This window comes from Geotrypetes seraphini, chromosome 7 (genome assembly GCF_902459505.1).
Source record: "Geotrypetes seraphini chromosome 7, aGeoSer1.1, whole genome shotgun sequence".
Taxonomy (NCBI): domain Eukaryota; kingdom Metazoa; phylum Chordata; class Amphibia; order Gymnophiona; family Dermophiidae; genus Geotrypetes; species Geotrypetes seraphini.
This window is the reverse complement of record NC_047090.1, coordinates 133,622,250-133,629,085: the sequence shown is the minus strand read 5'-3', so window position 1 is coordinate 133,629,085 and position 6,836 is coordinate 133,622,250.

Sequence of the window (6,836 nt, the reverse complement as noted above, 5' to 3'; positions counted from 1 at the left end):
TATGCAATTGTTCTTTTTACACACTAGTCCCCCTCTCCCAATTCATCAGTTCTGTCAGGCCTTTGTAGTCTCATACCTCTAATCCAGCTTTAGCTGATTTACCCATATAAGCAAGGGTAACGTTGTCCACATCTAGATCATTAAAGCCTCTCCACTCTAATCTTTCCATCATCTCTGTTTGGTATATCTCGCTTTCCATTGGTTTAAACATGGATTTGTTTTCCTTTTATAGCTTTCCACGGTTGGTCTGTACATTTTTATGAATAGACACTGAGAGAATGCCCGATGCTGAAAGCCGTTCATAACCATGTATGTGCCCTGTAAGTCAGGGCACACAGAGTTCTCTCCTTTTAGTTTCCAATATTATGAGCTGATATTTACTTATTAAAACTGCACTGTACCATTTATCGGTGCATGTTAATATATCTTTTTTTCTGTCATTTAAGTTGAGACCATAATTAATAGATTCAGTCCCAACAGTGATAATCAACAAACCTTTCTCTTCTCTATAGTTACATTTCAGCAAATGCGTATAGCCCATGTTTATAGGGTCCAAGTCAGCTCACACACACAACAACCTATAGATATCATAGAATCTGAGTTAGCAAATACAAATTTATCTTAAAGCTGTTTGAATGAAACTATACTGTTTGGTCCCACCTTTTGAATACAACTTTGTTTCTGCCCTGACTGGAAATTCACTTTGTACTGAAGAGACTGGAGTATATGGATGAGATCCTATTTCCCTTCCTCAGCTTTTGTACTTGTCCTTTTCAATCCCCTTATCCTTTTTCCTTTTATACTGCTCCTCCAGGGTAAACAATGAAATGAGAGAAGGGCGACAAAAATGATAAAAGAGATGGGACGACTTCCCTATGAGGAAAGGCTAAAGCGGCTAAGGCTCCTCAGCTTGGAGAAGAGACTGCTCGGGGTGATATGATAAAGGTCTATAAAATAATGAATGAAGTGGGAAGGGTAGATGGGAATCGCTTGTTCACTTTTCCAAAAATACTAGCACTAGGGGGCATGCAATGAAGCTACTAAATAGTAGATTTAAAATAGAGAATGACATGGGGACAAATATTTCCCCTTCCCTGCAGGAACTCATTTTCCTGTCCCTTCCCAGTGAGTTCTTGTCCTGCCTCATTCCTGCAAGCTCTGCCCTTATCTTCACATGCCTCAAACACTTTAAACAATAAGGCAAAACTAGTCAATCGGTTCAGAGAAAGGTAATTCAATGACTGAACTCCTCCGAAAGCACAATGCAAAATATCGCGTATAAGTAAATAAGGAATAATAAATGTGAATGTGTTAGGGTGCCCTCAGTGTGAAGGAACAGCGAGGGGAGTAATACTCCAGCGCTTCACATTATCAGACAGAGGCAACCATGCCACCGCCTACACACCATCATCGGGCACACCCGTGTGTGCTTTAAATATAAATAAATAAAACTGTGTATCAACTTTAAGATAACAGTGAATACAGGAGAAATCAATCAGTGAGACCACTCTAAGAACCCTCCAGCCAACTCCCAAAAGCAAAGATCAAAAGGCAGCGGACTTAGCTTGAAGGTCTTTTCAGAACAACCAGGAAGCCCAGGGGCAAACGATAGCACCCCCTAGGAAGTCAGGTCCAACCAAGCCTGGTTTCGGGACACAACATCCCTTCCTCAGGAACCCGTAAATGAAGGAATCACTGACGCTAGTCCGAGCCGGCTGGAGAGAGGGAAACTGGTAATGTTCCAGAGGTCTGAGATGATATGTGAATGAAGGGCTGGAGTTGCCTGGAATTTTTTTTTTTGTACTCTCTTTCCTCATGGTTATTCCAAAATCAATACCTAAACAGATTCTGCTTTTGAGAAGCTTAAACCTTGATGCACTTCAACAAATTACTTAATGCTCAAATTGTAGAAATAAAATAAAATTGAAGATGATTTTTCTCTTACAGAATTTGTCTTAATGGAACCTTGGATTAAAAGTGAGATATGTGTAAGTAAGAAGATAGAAGAACCCATTTTTGGGGAGTTGTACCTGGTTCATGTGATGAACTTCTTCGAGTATGAGCTGAGGGAAAAGAAGCTTCAGTGTGAATTTTCTCTGATTTAAATTCAACTTCTACCTGGCAGATGCTGTACAGTCAACCAGCAGTGACTGAGGGGGTCCTTCCCACAAGAACTTTTCCCCAGAGTATAATATACTTTCTTCAGCCCATTTCTTAAGTTGATTTTTGACTTCTCAATCATCATAAATAGGACAGTGTGAATAAAAACTTATTCTTTTATTTTTGGGAAGCTATTTATGCTATTGTACTTTAAATGGATAAAGATAAGCTATTTGCCTATCTTTTTTACTCCACCCTTGGAATGCCTTTGACTCCTCATATTCACATGTTTGGCCAGATATCTATCCATGAGCCTCCGGGCCATGATTTTTGAACAGAAACAATTTCTGTGGTTAACATTATCTGAACTGTAACATTGTTTTTAAGTTTTTCTCATGTGATTGTACTGCCCTATAATCTAATAGGAAAGAGTTGGCCACAGCCCATCTGTGAAGGCTCTCGATGTACTAGCTAACATTAGCCACTGAAGTTTGCAGATGTGGATAGATTTTCTGTTAAATAAAGTTTTTCTACCTGTTTGAGAACTTTGTGTGTAATTCCCAGTTAGCCATGAATATCTTATCACTTTGTGAGACTATATTTATTTTACATATGTATGGATCATCTCCCAACACATTGGGCTAGATTCACAAAGCAAACCGATCGTGTACCAATTGGTTTGCGACCCCTTTACTATCAAATTTCCATCTGGCCTGATTCACTTGCCTCTCCTGCGATTCGCTTCGAATCCGTGCATGCAAATGAGGTGAAACGCATGCAAATTGGACAGCAACCCGATTCACTACACCAAATTTCCGATCTGACTGGGCTGGCTGATCACCTGAAGAAGCAACTACTGGGGACCAGTTGAAAACGTCTTTCTAACTAGAAACCCTGCTCTCTGCCCTGCAATCTCGCCCTGAATGCTGCCCTGCTCTGCCGTGCTTCTTATCTCTGCTGCTCGCCCCCATGCCGCCCTGCTTTGCCTCGATCTTCCCTGAATCTCTCCTTCCGCATCACCGTTCTCATGCCCTTTCCCGCCCAGCGAGCCCATGGTTTTAACCCGCAGGTTTAAAGTGGGTTAAAACCATGGGCTTGCAGGGCTAAAAACTAAAGTTTTAAGTTAAAAAAAGTCATGTCTCAGAAGGACATGTGCAGACGGCTATAGAGTGATCCGTGTAGGCAGATGGGGGCATTCCTCCAAATGCCCCTTCTGCATATTTTTTGTTCCTGAATTCATCGGGCCTGTCCGGATTGGGCCCGATCGGGCAAGATAGTGAATGCAGGCCATTGTTTTTGAGGAAACATGAGGAAACTAGGACTTAATTATTCCTCAGTCTTTTCAGAAGTCAGCTCTTTCTAGAATTCATTCTGAATAATGCGTTGCAGTAATTGTGAATGTTACATGCCTTATTCTTGCTCAAATCAGCCAACTCCTTGCCTGTCAATGACTGTATTATAAAGGACTTGTTTGGCTGCTAGGTTGCATTTGGCTTGATGCTGGTGCCGGCTGCTGTTGTGGAACAGATAGAAATGTTAAGGTGGGCCAAGATCATCTGCCCATACAAGCAAGTTTGCTGCTGCTGCTGCTGTCAGGTGGATGAAACAAGAGGAAGTGGAAACTTCATCATTTATTGATGGCTGAGAATAGCCAATTGGAACGTAAAGATTAGCATATGATGATATGGGGAACAGACTGCACTTTCCATATGCTGATCCCTGAGTTTTGATTGGACAAGGAGGTGCACGGGAATGTTGATAATAAATAATACCATCTGTCATAATGCTATTTGAATGGTTGCTGTTGTCTGTGATGTTGGAGTTGATTTCCAGGAGGTTGTATTTCCCTGTTAGTGTTATAGGAGATGCTACTATTTATTCAGCTTTAGAATGACACGGTGACAAAATGCTTCACCGTTCCCGTTCATCTCCATGTCATTCTTTAAGGAGAGAGGGAAGAATCAGAGTATGAATGGACACAGCCACTAACCCTCAAACCTTGTATTGAAGAGTGCTGGTGTAGAAGGACTGAGGTTAAGAAAGACGCTAAAGAATGACACGGGATTGTTTCCCGCGGTTATCTGTGGGGACAATGATGAATTTTGTCACCGGGTCATTCTCTGAAAGATTTTTGCTACTCCTTCATCTACGGTGTGTGATGACACAAACCTGGGACCAGTGCTGTTTTCTTGACAGTTCAGGAGATACCAGATGCACCTGCTGCTGCTTTGGAACATGAATGCTGATTTGATTTGATAATTTTATATACCACATTTTATTTTGATTGTTGCTGTTTTCTGGGTCTCATCATATCTCGGTAGGTAGAACTGACGTTTCAGCCATCATGCTGTGGCTTTTGTCAGGGAAAAATGCTTGAGGGCTTGAATAAATTCATGTAAACCGTTCTGAGCTCCCCCGGGCAAACAATATAGAAAATTTAATAAATATACTGTGAGGTCTGCAGTTTGTCTTTATATATAATGGGTTTACTGACCTGATTGAGAACAGGGAGGTCTGTTGGAACTTTTTCGCCAAAATTCAAATTCATGACCAACAGACCGCCCTATTCTCAATCAGGTTAGTGAATCCATTAGATATAAAGACAAACTGCAGACCTCACAGCATACCCTGAAAAAAGACCCAGCATGATGTTTGAAATATCGGTTCTACTTACCCAGACTCAGCGAGACAATCATGATGCCAGCCACAGAAGCCTAAGAGAAGACCTTTAATCTTGTCATATTTTGAGGGGTTTATTGTAACAGCGTATTCTACAGTAAGCAGGAATACATGCTTATCTGCTCATAAGCTAAAACTATGCAACTGAAACTTTTAAAGTGTATAATCTGCTAGGTGTGCTCACCTTGGCCCCATGATAATAAAACATTTTAAACTTAGCGTATGCACACATTTGTAAGCTTTAATTTTATTATCATCTAATATGGCTTTTTGCATTCTGGGAAAAATGTGCTTATGTTTAATGCATCTTCTTACAAATGATTGAAAAGGTTTGATTATGAAATTACTCCAGTAAAGGAACATGTACTGAACTCAAAGCACTTTTGTACTTCACTTCTTAATGATAATCTTTAACAGCAGCCCTAGAGGTGAAGTAAAGCATTTAACTTATTTACTTCACTGGCAGTAAATGGAAATTTATTATTTTATTTTTTTTTAAGGCCAAAGATCTAAGACTTGGGCTCCCCAAATAATGGGCTTCTGGTCAGGGTCAAGCCCAAGTATAGAGCCCAGGAGAAACAAGCATAAGACCCTTGAACCAGACAGTCTCTGGTCTGGTGCCATATTCCCTCTAACCTATATTCTACCCACTCCAGCTCTCGCCTACCCTGCTCTCCCTTTTCTATGGTCATTCAATTAGAGGCCAACTGAAACTGCAGCCCGACCTTATCAACTGATTTTGGCCAAAACCGAAAACTAAACATTGGCTGTATAAATGCAAACCAATGAGGCCCGCTGGGGATTGTCAGATCTTGCAGTTGGTAGCCCTCTAGTTCCAGAAACTGGAAGCACAGGCTACAACTGGGAGAGCCATTTTAACAAGGAGTTCTCAACAAGTCTGGCACATTTTAGGTAGAGAATGGCACGGGGACCGTTTACCATGGTAAACCGCAGGCCACCGTAGTACATCCACAGGAATGGAGACATTTGCAACTGGTTTACCGCAGGAATGGGGACAAGAACTTTCACCACCCCCGTGGGAATGGGGACAAGACCTTTTACCGCCCCGTGGGAGCGGTGAAAAGTCTTACTCCTGTGGTAAAAAAGAATTGCGCCCGTGTCTGACTCGGCATCTTTTCCCCAGCTCCTCTTGCGCCTATTTTACCTTCAGGAGCCAGCCATGTCACGATGAAGACAGAAGGAACCTAAAACCAAAGCCTGAGACCAATGTGATTTGAAGAATAAAATTACCAGACAACAAAAAGAAAAAAAATAAATTTATTTTATATTTTGTGATTAGAATATTTCAAATTTGATATATGTATCCTGCTAGAGCTGGTATTAGACATAACTGGGGACTGCAAAGTCTAGGCTGTGCTTCTTTAGCTTCCAGCTGGCTTATGGCTCTCTCTCTCTGACCAGGGAACAGTTGCACTAGTTGCACTCCCCTAACATTATTCTTGCCATGTGTGTGACTAAAGTATTCTGTTAGCTTGATTTTCTGTATAGCATTCTGTAGTAATTTGGCTTGTTCGGTTTTCACAATAGTGAAGGGGATATTTGTGAAAAGGAGGGGAGATGGGTTTTGTTAAATCTTGCTCTGTTTTATTTGTGTTTATAAAATGACAATTGTCAGAGGAGAAGTTTCCGCCCACACATACGTGACTGCAGGGCAGCACAGGCAAGCTTCGCCGGCATTAGTTTCTTTTCTAAAGCACCGCGAAGGTAAGGGGGAGGGAGGGAGATAGATTTGGCCAGAGGGAGGGAAGGGGCCACGCGCGATCGGTGACTGTGTGCCTTCCCTCCCTTAAGTTTCTTTACACCACGAAGGCAAGAGGGGGGAGATTCTCAGGCCGCTGAAGGGCGGTGAGGTGGTAAGAGGGAAGGGTGGATGCTGCAGGGATGGGGCAGTGAAGGGGACGACGGGGACGGGGCGGTAAAGGGGACGGTGGGGACGGGGTGATGAAGGGGATGGTGGTCCAGTGACGGGGACATATTTTTTCCCTGTGTCATTCTTTAATTTTAGGTTCCCAAGTCAATGTAGATGAAGTTAAATA